We start from the raw sequence: 13,727 nt of genomic DNA, 5'->3' as shown, positions 1-13,727 counted from the left end.
AAATAAAAGGTGCTAAAAACTTGCTTCAGATACTGAAGGCAGTAGGTCGCAGGTGCCAGTCTATCCCGATTCCACTCCAAGATAGTTTTTGCCAGTTCTTGGTGAAATGAAATAAAAGAACAGCACAGTGAATTTTGCATAATTTAAAAGATTATATGCCCTCGGTGTGTATAAAGATGTTACAGTGGACTGATTCAGAGTGTGGCTCTGGAGACAAGACTACTTGAGTTCAAATCGCTCCACCACCTACTGGCTTGTAACCTTGGGCAACTAATCTATCCTCATCTATAAAAATAGTGTTAATTACACCCATCTCAGAATAGTTAGGAGGATTACATGTTAAAGTGCTTAAAACAATGCAAACACTTGCCTAGTGCTTATAATGCTATTTATTGCACAAACAAAATTGGAAATGACCTAATTGCCCATGAAAGGAGAGTGGTTACATTATAATAATGCAATAAAGAATGCAGGAGGTAGGAACTGACATGGAATAACATTCAAGTAAGTGAAAAATGCTCTAGAGAATAATGTGTATGTGTGCATAAACATGCGGAAAGGTGGACTCCTGTTTAACATTGGCTGCTTCAGGAGTGTAAAGGGGAATGTATTTTAATCTTGGGGGATGGGGGGCCCTCAGAAGTTGAGTGGTAAATTTCGCTCTCCAGCCAGTAGGTCTCACCCAACCCCTATAATTGATTCTAGCATCTACTCTTCTGACCACCAAACACCTACCAGGACTCCTCTTAAGGAATATTTTTACCTTCAGAAAATTCTGGTTTTAGTGTTTCCCAACCTTTGTCCTCCAAACCACAACCACTGTGAAAAGGATGCTGTGGTCACAAGAGCTCGGGAGGTTGTTGTCTCCCTCGTGGAGACTTACAATGTGCACTACCAGGTTAAAAGCTCTAAGAAGTCTTGTTTTGAAGAACTGGTTTGATGTTTAACCCAGTGTTTTCCAATAGAAACAATGTTCAAGCCACGACCTCTCCCCTGCCTCTCTGACTAGCACTGCTGATGGTGCTTGATTCCAGTATTAATTTTTTTTAAAGATTTTCTTTATTTATTTAAGATAGAGAAAGAGCGAGAAAGCCGCAGAGGGAGAGAGAAGCAGACCCCCTGCTGAGCAGGGAGCCCGCCATGGGGCTCGATCCCAGGATCACAGGATCATAACCTGAGTCGAAGGCAGACGCTTAACCAACTGAGCCACCCAGGTACCCCTCATTCACCTAATTTTTATTACAGTATATTGTTATAATTGTCCTATTTTATTATTGTTAAGCTCTTACTGTGCCTAATTTATAAATTAAACTTTATCATAGGTATATACATTTAGGAAAAAACATGGTATATGTAGGGTTCAGTATTACCTCCAGTTTCGGACATCCACTTGGGGATCTTGGGATGTATTCCCCACAGATAAGGGGGAGACTACTGTAGACACATTTTATATGTTTTTTTGACATTAATTTTTACTGTGAATTACCTGTTCACATCTTTGCCCATTCTTACCATTAATTTGTAGGACCTCTTTAGATATTTTAAAAAGTAATAATCTAACTATTATAATTGTGGTAAACAGGGTCTTTCATACTATTATTTCACCCTTTGCTTATGGTGTTTTGTAAAAACAAGGTGTGGATTTTTTTTTTTAAAGATTTTATTTATTTGAGAGAGAGAGAGAATGAGAGAGAGCACATGAGAGGGGGGAGGGTCAGAGGGAGAAGCAGACCCCCTGCCAAGCAGGGAGCCCGATGCGGGACTCGATCCAGGGACTCCAGGATCATGACCTGAGCCGAAGGCAGTCGCTTAACCAACTGAGCCACCCAAGCGCCCGAGTTTTGGATTTTTTAAGCTTTTTTATTTTAATTTAAATTTTACTCAGGTAACATACAGTGCAATATCGGTTTCTAGAGTAGAATTCATTGATTCATCACTTACATACAACACCCAGTGCTCATCACAAAAAGTGCCCTCCTTAAAATCCTTCACCCATCTATCCCATCCCCTCACCTTTCATTTTTTTTTTTTTAAGAAATCTCTACACACAACATGGGGTTTGAACTCAGAACCCTGAGATCAAGAGTCGCATTCTCCACTGACCAAGCCAGCCAGGTGCCCCCAGAAGTTTTGAATTTGAAAAGGAATCTGGGGGCGCCTGGGTGGCTCGGTTAAGTAACTGCCTTCGGCTCAGGTCATGATCCTGGAGTCCCTGGATCGAGTCCCGCATCGGGCTCCCTGCTCAGCAGGGAGTCTGCTTCTCCTTCTGACCCTCATGATCTCTCTCTCTATCTCATTCTCTCTCTCAAATAAATAAAAATTAAATTAAATTTAAAAAAAAAGAAAAGGATGGGCGCCTGGGTGGCTCAGTCGTTAAGCGTCTGCCTTCAGCTCAGGTCATGATCCCAGGGTCCTGGGATCGAGTCCCGCATCGGGCTCCCTGCTCTGCGGGGAGCCTGCTTCTCCCTCTCCCACTCCCCCTGCTTGTGTTCCCTCTCTTGCTGTGTCTCTCTCTGTCAAATAAATAAAAAAAAGAAAAGGAATCTGGTGGGGTGCCTGGGTGGCTCAGTTGGTTGAGCATCCCACTTGTGATTTTAGCTCAGGTCATGATCTCAGGGTCATGTGGATGGGGCCCTGCCTCAAGCTCTGTGCTCAGCAGGGAATCTCCAGATTCTCTCTCTCCTTCTTCCTTTGCCCCTCCCCCTGTGCTCTCTCTCTCTCTAAAATAATAAATAAATCTTAAAAAGAAAAAAGAAAACAAATCTGGCAATCTTTTTCTTTATGACTTCTGGGCCAAAAAAATAAGTGAATGTGTAAGGCTTTTAATAACCATTTATGACACACATTTTTTTAATTTTTTAAAAAGATTTCATTTATTTATTTGACAGAGAGAGAGATAGCCAGAGCAGGAACACAAGCAGGGGGAGTGGGAGAGGGAGAAGCAGGCTTCCCGCTGAGCAGGGAGCCCGATGTGGGGCTCGGTCCCAGGACCCTGAGATCATGACCTGAGCCGAAGGCAGACGCTTAACGACTGAGCCACCCAGGCGCCCACATTTGTTATCTTATTAAGGGAACAACACATGTTCATCATTAAAAAAAAAAAAGATAATCTAGAATGGCAAAAAGAAGAAAGTAAAATGACTTGAATTACCTGAATTCCCACCAACTAGAAGTAACTATTGATAACAGATTTTTTTATTTTTTTTTAATTTTTTTAAATTTTTATTTATTTTTATTTTTTTAAGATTTTATTTATTTGACAGAGAAATCGAGAGCACAAGCAGGGGAAGCTGCAGGCAGAGGGAGAAGCAGACTCCCCGCTGAGCAGGGAGACCGATGCAGGGCTCGATCCCAGGACCCTGAGATCATGACCTGAGCTGAAGGCAGTCGCTTAACCAACTGAGCCACCCAGGCGCCCCGATAACAGATTTTTTTTAGAGAAAGATTGAGCTCCAACGGTGGGGGGAGGAGCAGAGGGAGAGGGAGAGAGAGAATCTCAAGCAGACTCCATGCTGAGGGTGGAGCCCAATTCCGGGCTCAATCTCCAGACCCTGAGATAATGACCTGAGCCAGAAATCAAGAGTCCAACGCTTAGCTGACTGAGCCACCCAGGCGCCCCTAGCTATGAACATTTTAAAAGCACATACACTTTAAATGCAATTCCACTTCTAGGAATCTAATTGATATTCTCACAAATGTAGACAAAAAAGCATGAACACAGATGGTCCTGCTGTATTGTTAATAATAGCAATACACTAAAAACAAACTAGGGGCGCCTGGGTGGCTCAGTGGTTAAGCGTCTGCCTTCGGCTCAGGTCATGGTCCCAGGGTCCTGGGATCGAGTCCCGCATTGGGCTCCCTGCCCCCACTCTCCCTGCTCGTGTTCTCCCGCTCGCTGTGTCTGCCTCTGTCAAATAAATAAAAAATCTTAAAAAAAAAAAAAAAACACAAAAACTAAATGTGAATAGAAGTGAGTAAATGTGTTCCCACTTATCTGAACAAGGGGATTTTTTAAAAATTTTGTTATTAACATATAATGTATTATTTGTTTCAGGGGCACAGGTCTGTGATTCATCAGTCTTAACACAATTCACAGCGCTCACCATAGTACATACCCTCCCCACTGTCCATCACCCAGCCCCCCACCCCTCCTGCCCCCCTCCACTCCAGCAACCCTCAGTTTGTTTCCTGAGATTAAGAGTCTCTTACGGTGGGGACTTTTATACTTTAATGATTCTGTATACACATAATATAATTCTAGAAGGATACATAAGAAATTGCTGACGATGGTTGGTTCTAAGAAGGGAATTGAGAAGGGATACATCCTTTTCACTGTGTAATATCTTTTGAACTGCTTAAATTTTCACCATGGGCAGATATTATCTATTCAAATAAATAAATTCACATTTATTTCATGAGTAAGATTTAGCGCCTTTTTTTTTCCTTCTGTGAACTCTGTTCATATCCTCAATTTTTAAAAAAGATTTATTTTATTTATTTATTTATTTTAGAGAGAGAGCTGGAGGGGGTGGGGGGAAGAGTCAAAGGGGGAAGGAGAGAGAGAATCTCCAGCAGACTCCCTGCTGAGTGAGGAGCCCAATGCAGGGGTCGATCCCACGACCCCGAGATCATGACCTGAGCCAAAATGAAGAGTCGGACGTTCAACTGACTGAGGCACCCAGGCGCCCCTCATATCCTCAATTAAAAAAATTTTTGTTCTGCTGTCTTATTGGTTTGTAAGAGCTCATTGTATGTTTGTTTTTTTTTAAAGACTGTCTTCATTTGACAGAGAGAGACACAGTGAGAGAGGGAACACAAGCAGGGGGAGTGGGAGAGGGAGAAGCAGGCCTCCTGCTGAGCAGGGAGCCCGATGCGGGGCTCGATCCCAGGACCCTGGGGCCACAACCCAAGCCAAAGGCAGATGCTCAATGACTGAGCCACCCAGGCGCCCCAAGAGCTCATTGCATGTTAAGGATATTTACTCTTTGCTGCATATATTGCAATTTGGTTTAGTGGTTGCATTTTAGAATTTCAGGAATTTCCCCATAATTATGAGGCATTTAAGGCCATTTGCCAGCATCCTAAACACACAATCCCACCTTTCCACATGGTTTTCCATGCACACCAACGGATTATTTGTATAATCAGGTGTTATTTAGCAGCTCCTTGAGTGGTCCCAGAGCTGCACCCTTCCCTCCTGCTCCTGGCACTAGAACAAGGATCTAGGCTCCATGTCAAGAGGTGGCATCCAAAGGAGCCTGAAGAAAAGGCAAGCTTAGCAGAGCCAGGCATGCATCAGCCTGCTGTAGGGATGGGTGTGAACTTCCTGCTGGAAGAGGGTGGGTGTGGGTAAGCTCTGGGACCAAGTGGCTCTGCTCAGAGCAGAAGAAACTGGCCGAAGCATTCAGCAAAGGGAATGTGCAAATCCCTGGGGAGGAGAAGGAGAACGCCATCTCCCCACCATGCCCAGCAGACCAAATTCACCACCTCTCACCTTGCAGATCAGCTGGCAGCCTCCAGCACCTCCGGCTTCCCCTTGACTTCCTGGGAAGCAGCCCCTCAGCACCACCCACACCCGTGAAAGTGGCTTTTCCCAGCATCAGACCTGAACGTAAATTCCTTTCGAAGCTGAGGAAGCCTGATCTCTTTAGCAGCCCATGCTTTAATTCAGAAGTTCTCGTGGGCTTTTAGGTAAACCTACCCCTCCCCCGCCTCCCCTGAGCTTTTCCTGGAAGCAGCTTGGCAAGGTTTAGTGGAACAATATGGCTCCAGTCCCCGCACCAGCCATGACCTTGAGAAGGGAGGGGGCACGGAGCCATCCAAGGGCATGACTAGAGGAGCTTGGAAAAACAGAGACCTCCAGAGATAAGCCAGAGGTTGAAGGGGCACAAATGGGGGCTGGAAGATTCTGCAGGGTGTGCCCCGTAGTGTGTCTGGGCCTCAGCCTTCCTGGAGCTGCTAACACGTCAGCTGTCTACTCTTTAACGCAAATTGAGGCTGCTCTGGCTTCTGGTAACGTGCTGATGATTTCCTCTAAGGGGCTGCGGGCCTGCAGACTGACTGCTGGTGCCCAAAATGATTCACTCGCTTTGCTTTCGACTCTGTTCTCCCCACTTGTATTTCAGGCCAGAACAGCACAGCGAGACTCCAAGCTCCTTTGAGGCAAGCATGGCCTCAAAGAGGTCTTCTTACATAGAAATTTTTTTTTTTTAAGATTTTATTTATTTATTTGAGAGAGAGAGAATGAGAGACAGAGAGCATGAGAGGGAGGAGGATCAGAGGGAGAAGCAGACTCCCCGCCGAGCAGGGAGCCCGATGTGGGACTCGATCCCAGGACTCCAGGATCATGACCTGAGCCGAAGGCAGTCGCTTAACCAACTGAGCCACCCAGGCGCCCCATAGAAATTTTTTTTTAACATAGAAAATTTTCATGAAATTAAGGGCTTGTGCCTAAAGACATACCACAAAGTAAATAGGACATCTGAGAGAGCAGGCTCTCTCAGGTGGCCCAAACCACAGAATGTAAGGGGAGGAGGTAGAGACCCAAACTTTCCGTGGCGCATGATTTGGGGATGCCCGGAAACAGATAACTATCATTCTTTCCATTCTGGAAAGGTGGGGCCAAACAGCTCCGTGTGAATCTGGGCCCAAAAACGTCTGAGGAAATGAGACTGTTGTTCTAAGACTTACTCTAAAGCCTCATATTTATAGAAATAGGGACACCTGGGTGGCTCAGTCAGTTAAGCATCTGCCTTGGGCTCAGGTCATGATCTCAGCATCATGGGATCGAGTCCCATGTCGGGCTCCTTGCTCAAAGGGGAGTGTGCTTCTCCCTCTCCCTCTCTCTCTTTCAAATAAATAAATACAATCTTAAAAGAAAATTGGTCTTTCTTACCATGTGCCAAGTGCTTGGGCTACTCAGACAAATACGCTCAGTCACTGAGTGGAAACAGGCAAGTAAACAGACACTTGTAATTTGGGATGCTGAATACGATGCTGGGTCATGTCAAACACAGCTGCCAGCTTCTCCCCGAGAGAGTGAAAGGTGTGAAAAATCTCTTGGGGTCCTGGGGAGGGAAGAGCTGTTTGGGACTGGAAACACAAAATGAAGGAGTGGAGTTCTGCTCTTGCTTCTCCCCCACCACTGCCTTGGGACCCACAGTCCCTGCCTCTGCCTCCAAAGTGACTCAGATCTCTGCTTCAGGTGTGCCTGGAGTCAAATTAGGGCAGCCCAGATCTCAGTGTTTGGGAGACACTGAGAAAAACAGGTGCGACTGACTGACTTCCGGTGGTTGCCTACTCATCCCCCACTCCAAACATCCAGGGAATGACATTTTAGGGGTGAGTCCTAACACTGCTTCTCACCGGAGAGCAAAGTGTGAAAATGTGTCCTGAAAGTTGTTTCATGGGTCGAGAAGTGGCTGGCTGTTCTTTTTTCTGGGGATTATCTATTCCGCATACAGGATATTCCCAGGGCCTATAGAAGGGGGGTGTCTCCTCTACTCTCAATCCTTCACTTTTTTTTTTTTTTAAGATTTTATTTATTTATTTGACAGAGAGAGACACAGCGAGAGAGGGAACACAAGCAGGGGGAGTGGGGGCAGGAGAAGCAGGCTTCCTGCTGAGCAGGGAGCCCTATGAGCAGGGAGCCCGATGTGGGGCTCGATCCCAGGACCCTAGGATCATGACCCGAGCCGAAGGCAGATGCTTAACTATCTGAGCCGCCCAGGCACCCCAGAATAAGAATTTTAGACCAATAAACATGTGAAAAGATAAAGGAAGATATTGGAACTGTAACACAAGAACACAAAAACATCAAAAAGAACCAATCCGAAATACTAGGTTGAATATATAGTTGTTGACTAAAGAACAATATTCAAATATTCTGTTGACTAAACAGCAGAATGAGCACAGTTGGGGCACCTGGGCTCAGGTCATGATCTCAGGGTCCTGGGATCGAGCCCCACATTGGGCTCCCTGCTCAGCGGGAAGCCTCCTTCTCCCTCGGCCTCTCCCCCTCCCCCCTGCTTGTGCTCTCTTGCTCTCTCTCAAATAAATAAAATCTTTTAAAAAAATAGCTAAGATCGGGCGCCTGGGTGGCTCAGATAGTTAAGCGTCTGCCTTCGGCTCAGGTCAGGATCCCAGGGTCCTGGGATCGAGTCCCACATCGGGCTGCCTGCTCCTTGGGCAGCCTGCTTCTCCCCCTGCCTCTCTCTCTGTCTCTCATGAATAAATAAATAAAATCTTTTTAAAAAAATAGCTAAGATCAAAGAAAAAGAGGAAAGACATCCATAAAACCAGTAATTAAAGCCAGAATTAAAATAACTTTCATACATGTGGGTTCAGAGCTGAGTAGATACCAAGGAAGGGCCTTTGTACATCTATAGGTTAGTGGTACAGAAATGAATTCAAAAAATAAATAAAAATAAAACAAATATCCATCTAAAAAAAAAAAAACAAAAACGAAATGAATTCACAGCCCCAGCACACCCCCACTTACCCCTCCCCTGGTAGGAGAGCACCTTTAATCCAGCAAGGCCGGGGCACCTGGGTGGCTCAGTCAGTAAAGCGTCTGCCTTCGGCTGAGGTCACGATCTCAGGGTCCTGGGATTGAGTCCCGCATTGGGCTCCTTGCTCAGCGAGGGAGTCTGCTTCTCCCTCTGTCTGCTGCTCCCCCTACTTGTACTCTCTCTCTCTGATAAATAAATAAAATCTTAAAAAAATAAAAAATCTGGCAAGGTCAACTGTTTCAGTTCAAGGTAAATGACTCCCACGTCAGCCTTTGGAAAGCACCTTTTATCTTTTCCTTTCTCTGAGATTTTCCTGCATTTCTCAGGCTCAGGGAGTTCGTGCACCAGCTGTCAAATGGTACCTGGGGCAGGGTGTGGGGAGTGGGGGGTGTGGGGGTTAAAGTAGAGGCTGGGAACCGCTCTAACCTTGGCGTATACAGGGCCCTGGGAGCTGCTGATCATCCCTAGCATCTGAAATGGCACCTCTGTGTGGGCAGGGAAGAGATGGTCTGAATCGTCAGTACAATCCCTCCCTTGGAAATACACTTCCTCCTCTTTCCTAGTCACCTAGCAAAAACCCAAGTATGGATGAGTCCCATACCTGCCTTTTCCCTGCTTGGACTCAACTGCCAGCATAAAAAAACATACAACAAAGTTGACCCGTTTCGTTTTAAATTCATAATCACATAACTCAAAACCACAAAACACTGCCTTACACTTCTATTTCATTTTTCTAAGAGGTGATTGACTCTCTTTTCTTTTCTTTTCACAAAGCCCTCCCCCACCTTGACCCCACATCTCTTTCTTGTTAGTGTCCCACCTCCCTGCTTCCCTATATAATGAAACACCTCCCAAGGGTGGTCTGCACGTTGGCTCAACTTCAATTTCTTCACTCTTTGGGGGTAGGGGAGGAAGATTCCAGACCCTCTTTAAAAAAGAAATAAAATGTCACAGTTATGGTTGGGCTTCCAGTTTTGTTCTTTTTTTTTTTTTTTAAGATTTTATTTATTTGACAGAGAGAGAGACAGTGAGAGAGGGAATACAAGCAGGGGGAGTGGGAGAGGGAGAAGCAGGCTTCCCGCGGAGCAGGGAGCCCGATGCGGGGCTCGATGCGGGGCTCGATCCCAGGACCCTGGGATCATGACCTGAGCCGAAGGCAGACGCTTAACGACTGAGCCACCCAGGCGCCCCTGGGCTTCCAGCTTTAAAATGCTTTCCTCCCCAAACTCCTCTAAAAGGATCACAAAAGAATAAAAACGTTGTGAACCCACAAGGACAAAGAGGGTGAAAGAAGAGACCAAGCAGAGACAAGGCCCCCAGTGTTTGCACCATGAACAGCTGATCACGACTCATAACTCAGTAGAGAAGCTGAGACCTTGGTGCCCTGGGGACCCAAGCACAGAGGAGAGCCTGCCTACTGGAAAGCACCTATGCACGTCAGCATAGGACACTTTGGGAACCGCAACCTCACCCTTGAGGGGAGCTCGGTGAAGCCCCAGCCATGCACCTGGCTTTCTGGTACCAGACATTTGAGGGAAGCTTCTACCATGAAAGGCAGACACCTACAAAAACAAACAGGGACAAAAGGAGACAACGCAAAGAAACAAACTCTGAAGCATGTTTACCCATCCGCTAACTCTCTGGACCCCAAAGTGTTACGTTCTGGCAATGTGTGGCCTGGGTGCCTAGGTCTGGACAACTTTTCTCCTCTGAGATAGGATTTTGCAGGGGCGCCTGCGTGGCTCAAGAGGTTAAGCATCAGACTCTTGATTTCGGCTCAGGTCATGATCTCGGGGTTGTGAGCTTAAGCCCTGGGTTGGGCTCCGTGCTGGGCATGGAGGCTGCTTGGGATTCTCTTTCCTCCTTTCCCCCCATTCTAAAAAAAAAAAGAGAGGGAGAGAAATTGGCTTTTGTAGCAAGGAGGCAGCCCCTGGGGACCCTAGGTCTCAGAGGGAGGGTCTAACACTCAAATCCTAACCTCTTGTTCTGAACTCCTGCCCTTGGTTCTTTAGTCAACCTGTTATCTCCTTTGCTATGGTCAGAACGTTTGTGTGTCCCCCCCCCCCACCCGCCCACCCAAATTCCTAATGCCCAATGTGGTGGTATTAGGAGGTGGGGCCTTTGGGAGGTGCTTAGATCATGAGGGTGGAGCCCTCATGAGTGACATTGGTGTCCTAATAAAAGAGACCCAGAGAGATTCCCTTGCCTCTTCAATCCGGTGAGGACACAGGGAGAAGGTGCTGGCTGTGAACCAGGATAAGGGCCCTGAGCAGTAGGCAACCATGCTGGAGCCTTGACCTGGATTTCCCTGACCCCAGAACTAGGATAAATAAATTGCTGTTGTTTATAAGCCAGCCAGTCTGTGGTATTTTTTTGTTATAGCAGCCCGAAGCGACTAAGACACCTTCAAAAACCGGTCCTGCCTGTTCTAGGCCTACACTAGGTCCAGGAAGCAAAGTCTAGGGTTCTGGAAGGGGGTCAGACGCTGAGGCAGGAACAGGAAGCCAGGCACACAGGGATATGTGCAGTGCAATTCCATTCACCTCACATTCTGGAAATGCCAAAGCTGCAGGGACAAAAAAATCAAATCAGTGCTTATCAGAGCATAGCGGTGGGGGAAGGGAGGGCAAAAGGGGCACCAGAACCCATTTTGGAGTGATGAAAATGCTCTATATCTTGATACCTGTGGTTGCCATACGATTACACACTTTTGTCAAAATTCTTTAAACTGTCCGCTTAAAAAGGGTGTAATTTTTTTTAATTACGAAGTAAATTATTTTAATGCGTGTAAATTATACCACAATAAAGCCGACTTTTTAAAAGAAAAAAAAGAAAAGAGATGGGAAGGCAAAGGGAGATCAGACGGTCTGGGTTCAAATCCCACCCACCACTTGCGAACTGTGCTGTAGTCTTGAGCAAGGGAGTTACTTCATCTCTGACTCTGTCTCCCCGTCTCTCAAATGGAACTATCAACAGATCTATTTTCCAGGGTGAACATAAGGATTATGGAAGAAAATGCCCAGGGGCACCTGGCTGGCTCAGTCTGTGGACTGTGGGACTCTTGATCTCGGGCTTGTGAGTTCCAGCCCCATGTTGGGTGTAGGAGATTACTGAAAAATAAAATCTTGGGGGAAAAAAAGAAAAAAGAAAGAAAATGCCCGTAAAGCGCCTGGCTCATGGCTCGAGTGCAGGCTTCCAGCTTTGAGGCAGCGCCCTCCAAGCTACTCGTGTTCCCATCTCTAGGGTGCAACCCTCTCGGACGAACCCGCTCCCTCGCGCAAGCAGGGGCCAGAGTCCCTGACACCCTCACTGTCGTGCTCTGTGATTTGGGGAAGAGAGTAGGGCTTAAGCAGCGCGCCGCCCGCTTGCCAGGGGAAGCTCCGCAGCGCCCCCACGCGGTACTGGGGAGACCTAGCTCCGACTGCGGGCCCGCGGCTCCGACGCCCCCAGGGGGGCGTGTCCGGGGCGGGGGCGCGTGCTCAGTTAGGGAAACGGGGCGGGGCCGCGCCTGGGCCCGGGAGGCACCCGGAATCGTCGCAGGGGCGTGGCTGAGGCCCGGTGGGGGCGGAGTCCCGGGGTGGTGGAGGGGAGGCGCGGGGGCGGAGTCAGGGAGGCCGCATCTGTTCGGCCAGTAAACATCGCCCAGCCCAGGCTCTGGACCAAGTTTTGGGGTTGGCACAAGGAGAAGCAAAAGCTTTAGGCACAGGCCCTGGCTTGTCCACCTTGCTCCCCCCAAGTCCTACCCTTCCTTCCCTCTAAGGCCAGAACAGTTCCCACCTTCCAGTCTCTGAACCACTCTCACCCACCTCTCTTTAGAATTTACATTAATTATGCACAGTTTGGCCATATCTTGCACATATGAGTTGGATTCTTTTTTAACTCTACAAGAGATTCCGTATTTGTTTTATTTTTTATTTTTAAAGATTTTATTTATTTATGAGAGAGAGAGAGAGAGAGCATATGAGAGGGGGGAGGGTCAGAGGGAGAAGCAGACTCCCTGCTGAGCGGGGAGCCTGATGCGGGACTCGATCCTGGGACTCCAGGATCATGACCTGAGCCAAACGCAGTCGCTCAACTAACGGAGCCACCCAGGCGCCTCCATTTTTTTTTTTTTAACCCAATGGTTAAAAAAAAAAAATCAAGTAGTATAAAAGATACACATTGAAAAGGAAGTTGTCTTTCCATCCTTGATCCTTTTTTTTTATTTTTAAGTAAGCTTTACACCCAAACTGGGGCTTGAACCCAGGATCCTGAGATCAAGAGTCACATGCTCGACCGACTGAGCCAGCCAGGTGTCCCCCATCCTTGATTCTTACTTAATTCCTTCCTCCGAAGGATACCTCTGCTACACACTTTTGTGACCTTTCTCTTGTTTTTGTTAAAATCGATTATAAATTCAAATAAAAGAAACATGACTTTATAAAAGTTGCTAAGTGTGAAGTGAAACAAATAGGCGTAAAGGCGGCTTAGAGGAGATTTTCCTTACATGGAGACTGGACTGGGGGAAGTTTCTTTTTTTTTTTTTTTTAAGATTTTATTTATTTGACAGAGAGAGACACAGCACGAGAGGGAACACAAGCAGGGGGAGTGGGAGAGGGAGAAGCAGGCTTCCTGCTGAGCAGGGAGCCCGATGTGGGGGCTCGATCCCAGGACCCGGGGACCATGACCTGAGCCGAAGGCAGATGCTTAACGACTGAGCCACCCAGGCGCCCCTGGGGGAAGTTTCTTGAAGTAGAAGTCCAGTGACCTTGGAATTGAGGAAGACTTGCTTCTCTGCCTGTTTCATTTTCCACCAAAAACACAGGTATTCTTTCCTGCTCAGAGGACTTTTTTTTTTTAAGGTAGAATTTATGTATAGTTCACTGATTTAAAGTGTACAATTCAGTGGTCTTCAGGATATTTACAGAATTGTTCAACTGTCATCACAGTCAAATTTAGGACATTTTCATTCCCCCCCCAGAGAAGTCCTGTACATTTTAGCTCCCCGTATCCCCCCAAGCCCTGCTGCCCTCAGCAACCACTAATCTATCTCCTGTCTCCATAGATTTCCCTCTTCTAGACATTTCACATAAATGGAATCATGCAATATGAGATCTTTTGTGACTGGCATCTTTCACTTAGCCTAATTTTTTCAAGGTGTATCCATGTTGTAGCATGTGAAACTACTTCATTCCTTTTATGGCTGAATAACATGCCATTGTATGGAAAGACCACATT

Source organism: Mirounga leonina, unplaced genomic scaffold, assembly GCF_011800145.1.
Source record: "Mirounga leonina isolate KUSES-001 unplaced genomic scaffold, KU_Mleo_1.0 Mir_488, whole genome shotgun sequence".
NCBI classification, from domain to species: domain Eukaryota; kingdom Metazoa; phylum Chordata; class Mammalia; order Carnivora; family Phocidae; genus Mirounga; species Mirounga leonina.
Note: the sequence above shows the minus strand (reverse complement) of the source record.